General features: G+C 39.4%; 2 protein-coding genes across 7 annotated transcripts in view; one reads left to right on the top strand and one right to left on the bottom strand.

Annotated features, from left to right (window-relative positions):
- ANKIB1 (ankyrin repeat and IBR domain containing 1) overlaps nt 1–10997 on the bottom strand; it is a 153397-nt gene extending 142400 nt beyond the window's left edge. For both annotated transcript variants that reach the window (XM_004776445.3, XM_004776450.3), the window contains exon 1: nt 10591–10997. The gene's annotated coding sequence lies outside the window, so the exon portion shown is untranslated. The remainder of the gene's footprint in view (nt 1–10590) is intronic.
- A 200-nt stretch (nt 10998–11197) lies between these two features.
- KRIT1 (KRIT1 ankyrin repeat containing) overlaps nt 11198–14083 on the top strand; it is a 36198-nt gene continuing 33312 nt past the window's right edge. For 3 of the 5 annotated variants that reach the window (XR_006601315.1, XM_013047836.2, XM_004776442.3), the window contains exon 1: nt 11198–11649. The gene's annotated coding sequence lies outside the window, so the exon portion shown is untranslated. The remainder of the gene's footprint in view (nt 11650–14083) is intronic. The other 2 variants (XM_004776444.3, XM_004776443.3) reach the window with 1 other exon arrangement.

Below are 14083 nucleotides of genomic sequence, written 5' to 3'. Positions count from 1 at the left end.
GTGGACAGACAGACACCAAAGGATGACATTATTATCTCCAGCCTTCTCTCCCTGGCCTGAGTCAAAATATCTCGTTTAACAAATTTAAATAAAGTGAGGCATTAGAATGATTGAAAGAGATACAGGATAATCTTTACCTTTTCAACTGCTCTCTGGGAATAAAAATAAATACATCATCAAAAACCACCATTGTGGGGCACCCAGGTGGCTCAGTGGATTAAAGCCTCTGCCTTCAGCTCAGGTCGTGGTCCCAGGGTCCTGGGATCAAGCCCCGAATCTGGCTCTCTGCTTGGGGAGCCTGCTTCCTCCTCTCTCTCTGCCTGCCTCTCTGCCTACTTGTGATCTTTGTCTGTCAAATAAATAAATAAAATCTTTTAAAAAAATCATTGCTGTATGTATTTATTGGCAATACTGATGTCCTTTTCTCATTCCATGCTCTATCTACTAACTGGAAAAAAGGACCCTTGACATTGTTAAGAATGCTATTCAGCTATCTAGTGACACACCATGCCATGCCAGTCTTGTCCTCCACTGTCCTATCAGTTCAATACTGAATTTCCCAGACATAAATCTCAAGACTGTTTATAACTGTTTCATTCACATAATGTGGCAATTTTTCTGACCAACATTTATATCTTCCTGGTTATACTCCATTCACCACAGATATTGCCTGGAGAAAGCGAGAGTACAGCTCCTTTGATACTTTGTGTTCCAAGCCGAAAACCATTTTAACTGTACTCTAATCTTACTTCACAAGGGTTTTGAGGTAACTTACAAGCAACATACTGGTAATTAAATAAGTTAAAGGGAAATAAGTGCTGTGGAAGGTAGCACAACCTTCCACATGGAAAGAATATGAGCTTTGGAGCCATGAAACCAAGTTAGAGGTTTTAATTCTATTCCTTACCTGCCTTCATTTTATAGGTTAGAAACCTATTAGCATACCACCTCATATTGTTGATATATGTATTTTTAGTTACCTTAAAATATAAACTCCTTAAGAATAGGAATAATGTTTTATGTCTGCATTATATCATATTCACATAGGTGTTCATTGAATATTTATTTAACTAATATGCAACAGATTTTATTATTTTTTTTTAAAGTAAGTTCTATGCCCAACATGGTACTCAAAATCACGACCCCAAGATCAAGAATCGCACACTCTACCATTGAGCCACCCAGGCACTCTTAATATGGAATAGATGTTAATGTGTCAGATAAATTTCCTATCTAGTAGGTGCCCTTGCCTCCTGATCCCACTTCCCAAAGTGCCCCCCACCAACTACAAGCAGCATATCTTATCAAAAAACAAATCTGAGCTTGTTCAATTACTTTTTAAAACCTTCCCAAGGCTTCCAGTCCCTGGAATTAAGGAGTAGTCTCTGACTAAACCAGAATTTATCTTATCCCAGCCTATCTCTTTAACTTAGACCCACCTCTGAATTACTAAAGCTCCTAGAATGTTTTTCCCATACCCCTAAAAAGCTCCTCTTTTAATAGGCTAGCTCCAACAAGTCATTCTCAACTTAAAAGCACTTTCTCCATCAACCCTCATAGGGTTGTAACTGATCATAGCTCCTCAACCCTCAAGTAACATAGTTAGATGTCCTGCCTCCCTAAGTTGATAATACCCTCAATTTACCAACTAATATTATAATGAAATGTTTAATCTGCTTTTCCAATTACCTGGCAAACTTTCTGAGAACAAGGATCACATTATATTGAGTTTTAAATTCACTTTTTACCAGTTACTGGCACATAAAAAGCCTTTAAATAGTATTACTTACTGAACATAAGGATAAACTCCTATTTCTTAAAATCTACAGTTTCCAATCTGAGAATATAATCTGTTTATTTCTTGGTGTGCCTGTAAATAACTTTGGAAAAAAAACCCATAGTTGTCAAATGGGTTAAAGATTCTGGGGCCTTATTCTGTACATACATATATTATGACACAGAAAGCAAAATCAGTATTATTATTTTTAAAGAACAGAGAAAATATTTCAAAAGAGCTTGCTATTTGAGGGACCTGCTTAGTCTTGGCCTTATCCCTCATAAGGTACAGTCACCAAAATGGATTTGATCCTCAATTAAAACAAGCAGAGCAATGAATGATGAAAGAAAAAACTGAAGGAAGTTGCTTCTCAGCCTGGAATGCCATGTGGGACTAAAGGTGACTGAAAGAAAGACCAGTAAGCCTGAATTCCTGACAGTATTGTGGAAGCACCATAACAGATCTGCATGGCTTACCACTAATTTCCCACTACTTATGGAAAATGACACCCCTAATTTGTTTATATCACTGTTTTTTAGATTTCTAGAGCAAATGAACATGATTCCTCATTGACAGGAAAGACAATACAAAGTTAGAAGAAAATTTATGAAAAAGTTTTTATTACCTAAGATAGGAGAGAGAGATTTTCAAGACAACAGAACAAGCAAGAGCTACAGAGAAAGACACAAATGATTATATGAAATACCCCCTCCCCAAAATGTATGGCAAATAATGCCAAAAACTATGACCTTCTCCCCCCAAAAAAGACTGACAGAACATATTTGCAAAGAAAGCTAAAGGATTATACTTACAACATATCAAAGAGAACCAAAAAATTGGTAAGGAAAAAATCCAATAGGAAAATGAATAAAGATATGAATGAGCAATTCATAGAACTGAAAAATCAAAAGGATCAACTAATATATCAAATGATGCTCAGCTTCACAAAGTTAATGAAATGCAGAATTAACCACCAAAAGAAACTTTCTACTCATCTTCTTACAAAAACAACAACAAAAAATCAGCAATAATAAGCTTGTGGGGGAAATACTCTTGGACATTAATGATGGCAATAAGAAATATATCAACATTTCTGAAAAATAATCTAGTGTTACTTATTAAAATTAAAATGGCATGTATTGTGTACAAGATACTCACTGCAATACTGTTCATGATAGACTAGAAACAACCAAGACATCTAAAATGAGCACAGATATGGTTTCAGATATCTATTGCTACATCCCAAACTTAATGCCTCAAAGCAATTATGTTATTTCTCATAATTATGTAGGCTGGCTGGGCAGGGTTGGCTTCTTTTTGTTTGTCTCTTTTTGCTGGTTTCACCTCTGGTTCCTCTGTGGGTACATTCAGCTAAAGAGTCAGCTGGGCTAGCAGATCCAAAGGAGTCCACTTTCATGTCTGTTGGTAAGTGCTGTCCACTGGGTAGTCTTGGTTCACTTTCAAAAGACCTCTCTCTCATCCTCCTATAGGCCAGACCACCTTCCTTACATGGCAGTTGCAGGCAATCATCCCTGGAATGTCTCTTAAGGACTAACCTCTAGATCTCACATATCACTTCCACTATATTCATTGGTTAAAGCAAATCACAGGGTCAACCAGGACTCAAGAGATGGAGGAACGGATTATGCCTCTAGAGAGAAGCAGCAAAGCCATATTGCAAAGGGGAATGGATAAGGATGGAAGAACTTTATGATTGTTTATCATTAATCCCAGGTAGGTAGGGGTGTCCACGTGTATGTGCATGCACACACAATGGATTATTATACAGTCATTAAAAAAACAAAGTGTAGAATATAATATATCATATTCTAGTATATTAATATAAAATATTAATATAGTATATTATCATTTTTATATGGGGAAATTATGTATACATTTCATCATATATATGTATGTTTATAAATCCTGGAAATACACTTAAAAATTAACTAATAAGGGTGTCTGGGTGGCTCAGTGGGTTAAGGACCCTGCCTTCGGCTCAGGTCATGGTCCCGGGGTCCTGGGATCAAGTCCCGCATCGGGCTCTCTGCTTGGCAGGGAGCCTGCTTCCCCCCCCACCCCCTGCCTGCCTCTCTGCCTACTTGTGATCTCTGTCTGTCAAATACATAAAGAAAATCTTAAAAAATTAATTAAATACTGGGCCATGCAAAGCAGTCTGCATGCTGGTAGATAAAGGGCACTAAAGGCATGTCAGGAAGGCCAGCAGAGCAGTGAGCCAACTAGCCAGAGGTAAGGATAAATAGGTGTTGTGTGGAGATCTGTACAGCGTCGTAGGCCCAGTCAGGGGTTATAGATCCACAAAAGGGCACAGGCCAGTAGGCCCAGCAATCAATGACACAGGGTGGTAGAAGATGGTCTACATGGCAGGGAGAATGGTAACATGCTGAGGAAGTAACTCAAACAACTGGACAAATGATAACTACACTGAGGCTAATGTGAAGCCAAATTGCCTACTCCAGAGAAGACATTTATAAATGCGGAAAGGAAGAAAGTTAGAAAGAACCCTGGAGTATTAGACTGGAACTGAAAGGACAGGGACAAATTTATGGTTTAATAATACACATACCCAGGTACAGAAATAATTATGGAAAATATACATGTGTGTATTATATATGTCTGAGTATACAAACCATACTCAGAGTCATACATTTCCTAGTTCCAAAAGTAATGACAGCCCAGTAACAATAAGCACACGGAGCCTCTAAATCTTTGTTTTTAAATACCATCTTTTACAAAAGCAAACAACAATAACAAAGATCAAACAGGATTCCTTAGAGAAATGGCTGATTCCAGGGTTAGACCAGGCAAAGCACAGAATGAACAAGGAACAGCATGTTCTGCCAGAAATGCACAATGAATGAGATGGAAGCATGATAAACAGGCATAAGAGCCAGCTTGAAGGGGCTCCCACAGGCTAAATCAGAAACAATTTAGACAGCAAAATAAGTAATAATAGTAACAAATCACAAAAGATTAAATAAAATAGAAATTCATGAGTCCTTACAGATTTAATAAACAAATAATTAAATGGGGGAGAAAGGAAAGTTCCACTTTATGATAAAATCCCAACTAATACAAGTAGAAGAAATAAGAGTAATATCATTTGGCAATCATCATAGAAGTGGTTAATTAAGGTGAGAGTCTTCACTGATACCCACATTAAGGCTAGTGATTAGAGACGTTTGATAAGAAACAAGGTGCCGGCATAATTTTGGAATACCTCTCCACAAATACTGATCAAATACAAAAGGATACCAAAGTGACTGGTGATTTATTTTAAAGATTTTATTTATTTATTTGACAGAGAGAGCATGAGTGAGTGAGAGCTCACAAGCAGGGAGAGGGGCAGAAGAAGGGGGAGGAACAGAGGGAGAGGGAGAAGGGAGAAGCAGGTTCTCTGCTGAGTTGGGAGCCTGCTCTGGGAGCCTAACATGGGGCTTGATCCCAGAACCCTGGGATCATGACCTAAGCTGGAGGTAGACGCTTAACCCACCAAGCCACCCAGGCGCTTCTGAACAACATTTTAATCACCAGCAGTGACAAAGATGACATCATATGCTTCTGGATGCAAAGTGCTAAGAGCACAGACCCATTTCTGTGGTATTCCTGCCACAAATGCATGAACTGACTGGAGTCAAGAGGGAATATTACACGAACCTACGTTGAGGATCATCCTATAGAATGCAGAGCCTTGTACCTTCAAAACCGGTCATGGACATGAAAAAGGGGAAAAAATGAGGCTGAAGAAGTCTGAAGAAACATGACGATGAAATATAATATATATTCCTGGATAGAATCCTGGCCCAGAAGAGTAAGAGATATTGTTCCAACCATTGATAAAATATGAATAAGTTTCCTTGGACTAGGCAGTAGTGTTGTACCAACACTTATTTTCTGATTTAGAGGGGTTTATGTTGGTTAGAGAAGAGAGTGCCTTGCTTTTGAAAAAAACAGACACAGTGTTTACAGGTGATGATACACCATGTCTGCTGCTTGCTCCAAAAGGTTCAGAAAAAAGACTATAATAATGGGTATGTATGCATGTATTTTTACACAAATACACACACACATATGTAATGTATGTATGGAAAGAGAAAAAAAGCAGGCAATAGAAAGAAATGCAGTAAAATATTAACAATTCTTTGCCCTGTTTTGGCATCTTCCTGAAAGTCAGAGAAAGTCATCTTTTCTGTAAATCAACTTTTCTGCCTGAGGTCAGAAAACAGAATAAAAATCCTGGCTTAAATTTTACTTACAAACTTTCCTTTACAATACTCTGAGAGGATAGATTAGGGAGGACAATGTTTTTATGCTCATTTGGAAAAGAGCATCTCAATGTTTTTAAATGAAGTTCCTTTATCTTCATGGATTTTCAATAGGCATGTTACAATTCAATGAAGAAAGGAATCTTGATTTACTCATCTTAAAGGTCCTAGCACCTAACACATTTATAATTTAGTCACTGTTATATACATGAACAGGAACTCCCAATATTGTTCTAATCAGAAAATAGTGACCTGGGTATCAAGAATTCTGCTATGTGGAAAGGAAAAAAACTATCTACGTCAAGTTAAAATAGTCTGACTGGGGCGCCTGGGTGGCTCAGTGGGTTGAAGCCTCTGCCTTCGGCTCAGGTCATGATCCCAGGGTCCTGGGATCCAGCCCTACATCGGACTCTCTGTGCTCCATGGAGAGCCTGCTTCCTCCTCTCTCTCTGCCTGCCTCCTATATGTCTGAGTATACAAACCATACTCAGAGTCATACATTTCCTAGTTCCAAAAGTAATGACATCCCACTAACAATAAGCACACTGAGCCTCTAAATCTTTGTTTTTAAATACCATCTTTTACAAAAGCAAACAACAATAACTGCCTCCCTGCATACTTGTGATCTCTGTCAAATAAATACATTTTTAAAAAAAATCTTTAAAATAATATGTCTGACTGAGGACAAGAAAACATCAAGGATTACCTTTCTTGGGAACTTGAAGGAGGAATAGTATCTGCTCTATAGTCCTAAGAACAGAAGTGCATAACCAGGAGCAAAGGTCTTAACCTCAAGAATGGCAAATGCGGACGCCTGGGTGGCTCAGTTGGTTAAGCAGCTGCCTTCGGCTCAGGTCATGAGCCCAGCGTCCTGGGATCGAGTCCCACATCGGGCTCCTTGCTCTGCAGGGAGCCTGCTTCTCCCTCTGACTCTGCCTTCCACTCTGTCTGCCTATGCTCACTCTCGCTCGTTCTCTCTCTGACAAATAAATAAATAAAATTTTTAAAAAAAGTTTAAAAAAAAAAAGAATGGCAAATGCTTGAAAGTTTATGGTAAAAGCAAAACAAAACAAAACAACAAAAACAGAATAAAAAGTTAAGAATACAATGAGGTTTTTGGAGAAGACAGTTGACAGTGGAAGATGGTCTTTTAAAATAATGTGAGAGGCTCTGAGAGGATTAGACTAAACTGTATCAAACTGCTGGTAAAGCATATATCCTAAAAGATGAGCAAGATTATTTTGTAATCTGAAGAAAGATATTTTCACTGCAGAGACCAACACTCTCCAAGACATTAGACAGTTATTAAAATTATACTCAAAAAGTTGAATAGATTTCATGTAACTCAACACCCTATCTTTCCTGGAGAATACACACACTTTAAAGAACATTTTATAAGCTGTTGTTCCCACTGTGGGAACTAGGAGAAAAAAATTATACATGCCTGAAGATCTATATTTCAGTTAACCATAATGAACTTCAGAACTATTTTTTCTAAGGTTTCAACAACTACTGATTATTACATTGATAGAATATAATTCATGTGCTTTAGAAAACAAATGATATTAATATTTATTAAACAATCATTAATCATTAATGAAAATCTATTCAAAGCATTATTAGAGAATTAAAAATTGCTATAACTATATTACAGCATCTTTTTCTTATAGAGGCATCTTAAGGTTGAATCTTCTCTAGCATATTACAAGTAAAACAACATTCAGCACTACTATAAATCATAATCTGTATGGTTTTTAAATGGAGATTTAAAACTTTGTAGGACCGTTTTAAGAACTGGATAAAATTAGTATATAAAGGCTTTAGCATGTTAGTACAAGTACTCATAAATGGCATTTAATGTATTTATTCTTATTGAAAAGATATGAAATAACCCCAAATACAATAAAGTGACTTCAACACCTATTAGAGATGTCTGTAAAGGCAAATGGATAGGATCACAGTCAAAAACTAGACCGGCAAATTCAATGAGGAAACCAATCACAATTTATTTATACTGTAGTCCCAGTAACTAACATAGTGCCTGGCACATACAGTAGGCATTCAATAAAGGTTTACTGAAATGAAATAAGTATGAAAGTAAGTTATCTCAAAAGAAAAAAAAGGCAGTCTAAGACTGTCTGAAAAATAAACTTAAAGTCCAGAAATTACTCTTCCCTAAGCAATGACTTTCAGAAAGGAAATAAAATACTGATAAGCATTTTTAAACCATGCATAGCAATTCCTCTCAGACTGGTCTTTTAAATAATGATCAAGTCACTTTCAAATCTGTTTTGGGATATGTGTCACATATAAGTCTAATATTACAGAAAAGTATTTTAAAATTTCATCTAAATAAATGTGTTCATCCTCAAAGAAGAAAAAAGCACCCAAAGCACTGAGGAATCTTTTCTAACTTCCATAAGGAGACTTCCATGAGGAGACTCAGATGAGCTTAATTCAAGTTCTTCCATCTATTTATATGTGAAAATTAGCTTGAACTTTTACTTACAAGTACAATGTAAATACACAGATTTCACTTTCACAAGTTCAACTGCATACTCCAGAAAAGGAAGAGGAAAGAAAGAAAATCAGGTCTCTCAAAAGTGGGCAGTGCTATAGAGTACAGAAGAGTAACTAAAAAAACTTTTTTCTCAGCAGCCACCTGTTAGAACTCAGCCTTATGGCATAATCTGCATGGTTTTGGAAAATTTTCATATTGAAAACTCAAAATTCCCAGTGTTGTTGGCAGGCGGAAAAAGTGTAATATGAAAATACAGTGCTATCTTCCCCACACTCCTTCCAAAAATAACAGGATCAATAGACTTTAAAAAAAGAAAGAAAGAAGGAAAAAGACTCTTCCAAGTTATAGCCAATTAACCTCACTCACATTTGGAAACTCATCAATTTTCTGAAAAGCAAAACCATACCTTTAATAATATACTCAACTCTGTATAGAGCTTGGCTTCTGAAACAAGCCAGTAAAGTATACTTCCAGACAGACAGCTGGAGCTACGTCTCCTGGGCCTACTTCAAACTAAAATCTGTGAACAGTATAAAGTAACAAATCAAGTAATAGATCCAAATCAAGTACTAAAAGAAGGTTTTGAAAACCACCACCAAAATCAACATTAAACACATCTACCTTTCTTAACATAATGACTATATTTTTAGAAAAAAAAAATAAACCAAGGCTACCAATTTACATTACAGAACAATTTACAGAATAGTAACAAAGAACTGCATTATGCAGAATAAAATTATTCTTGTTATTATTACTTCCTATAGTGCCCTGAAAAGTGTTACCACCATGCTGGCGTGTTAAGAGCTACTGTTCAGTCACTGACAGCATTACAATTATTTTTTAGTCTAATTTCTGGAAAGTTCTGCAGTTTGCCAGTTTAAAAAGCAAACTAAATTTAAGAAGAAAAAAAAATGCCTACCCTCAAATCTGGAAATGCACACTGAATTTCACAGTTAATTTCACAGTTAATTTCTTTTTTAAACTAAGAAACAGTAAGGTCATAGGCACAAGTTTGTAACATCTGTAGGTGGCTGATCTAAATCAGTAAAAAAGTCTCTCTGAAATTAACGACTTAAAGTAATATCTTACCAAATACAAGCTGACACGATCTTTCAAAACCACTTTAACCACTAACAATGCAACACTTTTTTTTTTCCACATCATACACACACACACACACTTCGTAAATTAAGAACGAAACGTAACTCCAAAACACTAAAAATTATTTAAAGACATAAAAACATACTGGAAATATTAGACCTTTGTTTTTAAATTCGTTTCTCAGCTCTACTAGCAGAGCTATTCTGGAATGGCTCTTCATTCCAATACAAGATTGTTTAATATGCCAATTCCGTGTGAACATAGCTTGTGAGACTAATTCTTGAAACCTCAGGAGATGCTTAATTACAGCTCTAGTTCCAATTTCCTGCGACTCAAACAGCAATGTACAGAATAGAGCTTAAACAGTTAGGAAGCGAGAGGAATGAAGGTCCAGGGAACGACCCATTCTTTTGTTTTGGTGTCAGAGGCTGCAAAAATAAAGGTCCATCAGAGCTATGGGCACCTATCCCCACCCATCCTGACGATGCAGAGCACTTTCACCCATCCGCTCAAGACCCTCTAGCCCACGAGATCCGCTGAACCCGTGGCTTTCTGTCTCAAAAAATGGGGGGCGGGGGCGCAGGTTGCGATGTCTGGGATAGAGAGAGAAAGAGAGGGAGGGCACATATCTTTGAGGACAGAGGGACAAGGAGATGCATCTGGCTGGGGAGGATGGGACGCGCCACTGAGACTTGCAATTCGCTGGGAGAAAAAAGCCCCATGGGACCGACGGAGGAGGTTGCCTGTTCAGGGATGGGGACAGAGAAGGGTACAATCCTCTACAAAAGGGAGGAGACACATTACTGGGAAACCCGTGAGGGCGTGAACTAGGCAGCGCTGAACTCGGAGCCCAAAAAGGGTTGAGACAGCCTCATACACACTCGTATGGTGAAGCTGAGACTTACGGTTACTTCCCGGGCTGAGGGTAAGAGTCAGATGGACCCCGCAGCTCTGCAGTTCTGCCACCGCCGTGGCCGCCTCTGCCTCTCGCGCGGAGCAGGTGACCTCAGGTACCCTCCCCGCCCCACCCACCCAGGCGGGCGCCCCCTCCTCGCTTGCCCGGGTGCGCCCGCGGGGCAGAGGCTGCTGGGGCTGAGGGTGCGCACTAGAGGCCCGCGAGGAACCCTGCGTGAGACGGAGGCGCCCGCGACGAGACTCAGACTGGGCGGGCGCCCCCCATCCCTCTCTGGCCGCCGCGCTGCCTCACTCAAGGGAGGGGAAGAGGGGGCGGTGGCTTTTGCCTCCGCCTCGCGGTCAAGTCCGGCTCATGCTCCAGCCTTGTGCGCGCGCACGCAGCCCGGGCCGCCCTCTTCCCCTCCCCCGCCGCCGGCTCAGCCGCTGGCCTGCCGGCCGCTGCCACCTCTGTCCTCGAGCCACCGCCACCAACCCCAGACAGCCCGCAGCCCCAGCGGGAAGCAGCAGGAACGACAGCAGCTCGCCCGTCGACCCGGAAGCTCTTCCGCCGCCAACTGCGACGCTGCAAGGGGTGTAAACCCGGAAGTGATTTCCTCGCCCCGGTAGCGGCGGGATGGAAAGGAAAAGCGTTTGAAGACCTGGAAACCCTTAACTTCGGGGGAGGGTGGTATCGTGCCGAGGTGCGAGAAGAGGGAAGGACAATAAAGAATTAGTCCACAAGAGTTGCTCCGAGTCCAGAGCCCCGAGCTTTTAAGGCACGTTTTGGGAAGAGCGGCCGAACACGCCCGGAGACTTCTGGTGGCCACCAAGGGTTTTCCTGTCACAGGAAGTTAGGCCCGGCTGCTGGGAAACAGAAGGGAAGGAGGAATGAGAAAGCGGTGACGGCACCCCGCCCCGCAGGTGACTGTCCCACCCAGTGAGTTGAATGTAGCGGCCCGGGAGGTGCTCGGCCGCCCTCGCGGGTGAGACGAGGAGGAGCGAGGACCAGACTCCAGCGAGAGAAAACAAGAGGTGGGAGGCTGAACTATCTCCACATCTAGTTTCTCCAGGCAAGGAATTTATTTCTTACAAGTAGTAACAAAGAAGCCAAAGCCACTCTTGGGGTGGCAGCTCTTTGAGGAAAGAGCCCTGCACGCCCTTTCAGGAAAGGACGTGGACGTTGGTGGGTGGTGGCAGAGGAAAAACCTAGGCAGATTGTTATTTTGTCATTTCAGGGAAAGCGATTTACAACCTGTCATTCCAGCTTAGCTCGCCCCTACACTTCTTTCCATCTTTTGAGGCTTTCTGGCCTTCTTTGCTTTTTATTCATAGTGGTTGTTGTTGTTTTTTTTTTAATCTTCAAAAGAAATCTTTGATGTAGCTGGCCCAACTCTGGATCTCACTCCCATTCCCTTCTCACTCTGTTGGAGAGCTTGTGTGCCTTCACAGTTTGCAAATACGTCTTTCTCTCTGCATCTACAGTCTCTTAACTGCTTTGATAGCCTCATCTTATTTGGGGGAAATGCCAGAAATACAAATGTGTTTTCATAACAATATAAAAACAATTCACTCCATGACCTTTGCCCGTTAACCCCATGCTACTGTATTAGTTAGTTCTCTTAGAATTGGGTTGCAGAACTACAGCAGCAGCTGATAGATAACATATTTACATATGCTAAGCATGAAATCATGCTCCTCTAAATAACCTTGGTCTTCACTGTAGAATTTCATTTGGTTCCCAATGCCAGTATTACTTAGTTCCTTCTCTGTAAGCCAAATTCACTGTAATTGCCTTCAAAAGCAATTTGAAGATTATTAAATGTCTTAAATTACAAAACAGAATGTGAATTAACAAAAAGCTTTTGAAAATTATCAGTGACACTTGTTGACCTTGATAAGTGATGATTAGTAGAATTGGTTGAATGGACAAAAAGAAAGCAAGCTAACATAGGAGCAGCACCGATGGCTTTTTCCTAATCTACTTTATTAATACTTCCTCCCTTTGTAGCAAAAGGATGAGATTTTTATGGTCAGCAAATCCCTGTAGAAGAATTCTTACATTTAGTCTCCATCTCTTCTTTTTAATGTTATAATGCTTTAAAATCGTGAATTGTTCTAGGAGAATGCAGAAGGATCAAGTAACTTAGCTACTCCATCTCAGCTTTTTTTTCCTGTAAAATGGGGGTGATAATGTCTACCTTCATCGGGTTTAGGGGGAATAAAATAAATTAATATATGGAAAGCACTTAGCATAGTGTCTGGCACATAATCACTGTAGGTGTTAGCTATTCACATTATTTTACAAACATTAAATGTTCAGAAAACAAAAGCAATAAGGACTTAAGGACAACCTGATAAAATCACGATGTGGACAGAAAAGTTTTGTGGGTTTGGCTTAGTTTGGTTATTTAAAGTTGACATATGTTTAAAAAGATTGAGAAACATTGCTTAAGGATGGAAGAAGGTAGATCATTTCCTGTCTCAGGAACATTTTATAGAGACCCAAGATAAAGTCCCATTTTTTGGTTTTTACTTATGAAAACCCATTCTGATCATTGGTAGTAATTTCTATTAGCATGCACTTTGCAAACTGGTAAATCCTCTTGTCAACTTTGACTTGTGCTTATTAAATTTATAATACCCATATTCACATACTATATCTTCTGTTTTTCTCTGGTGTAAAAGGCTTTAGTTTGTTCATCAGTACCCAACATTTCAAATTTTTTTTTGAAGATATTATTTACTCTTTGTTAAATAGGACTGTATGGTATAGCAAAGAAATATTGAAAAGCCTGCCCCATGGGGACTAAATGGCATTTGCACACCTCCCCTTTCCCAGTCACAGTGATAACCAGAAATGTCCCTACATATTTCCAAAGGATGCCATGTAGGGTACCACCCCCAACTGAGAACCACTTCTGCATATTTGTAAGGTCTCATTGCTTGGAACATTATCATTTATGCCTAAGCATTTTTCAGAATAGAATGAGCCATAAGAAAGTGCCACTTAGTCACTTGAATTATCTAAAACTTAGTCTAAACATAGACTAAGTTTTACATAGACTAAGTTTTACTTCTAAGCTAACTTTAACTCTACCTTTCTCTATTATTTTTAGCTCGAGTTACTCTTTTCCAGTCCCTCTGCTTGTGTTTTTGCCTTAGCAGTTTTGCCTTGGTATGTTAGTAGCTTTTATTCTTTTCCTAACTTAAGCCTTAGTTTTCTTCTTTCATGTAACAGGGAATGTGTATATTTCAAATAGTCAAATATGAATATTTCTTGAAAATCAGTTGTTAGAATCTTTCAGGGATATGTTTACATTGAATGATATAAAAACAAAATACTATAATCCTCATGGTTATGCCTTTTTTCTTAATCATATTTATCTTTTGAAAGTTAAGTGTAGGGGCACCTGGGTGGCTCAGTGGGTTAAATCCTCTGCCTTCAGCTCAGGTCATGATCTCAGGGTCCTAGGATCAAGCCCCACATCGGGTTTCTGCTCAGCA

Source organism: Mustela putorius, unplaced genomic scaffold, assembly GCF_011764305.1.
Source record: "Mustela putorius furo isolate JIRA1106 unplaced genomic scaffold, ASM1176430v1.1 tig00003845_pilon_pilon_pilon, whole genome shotgun sequence".
Lineage (NCBI taxonomy): Eukaryota > Metazoa > Chordata > Mammalia > Carnivora > Mustelidae > Mustela > Mustela putorius.
The sequence above is the reverse complement of the archived record's forward strand: the minus strand, read 5'-3'. Positions and strand labels throughout refer to the sequence as shown.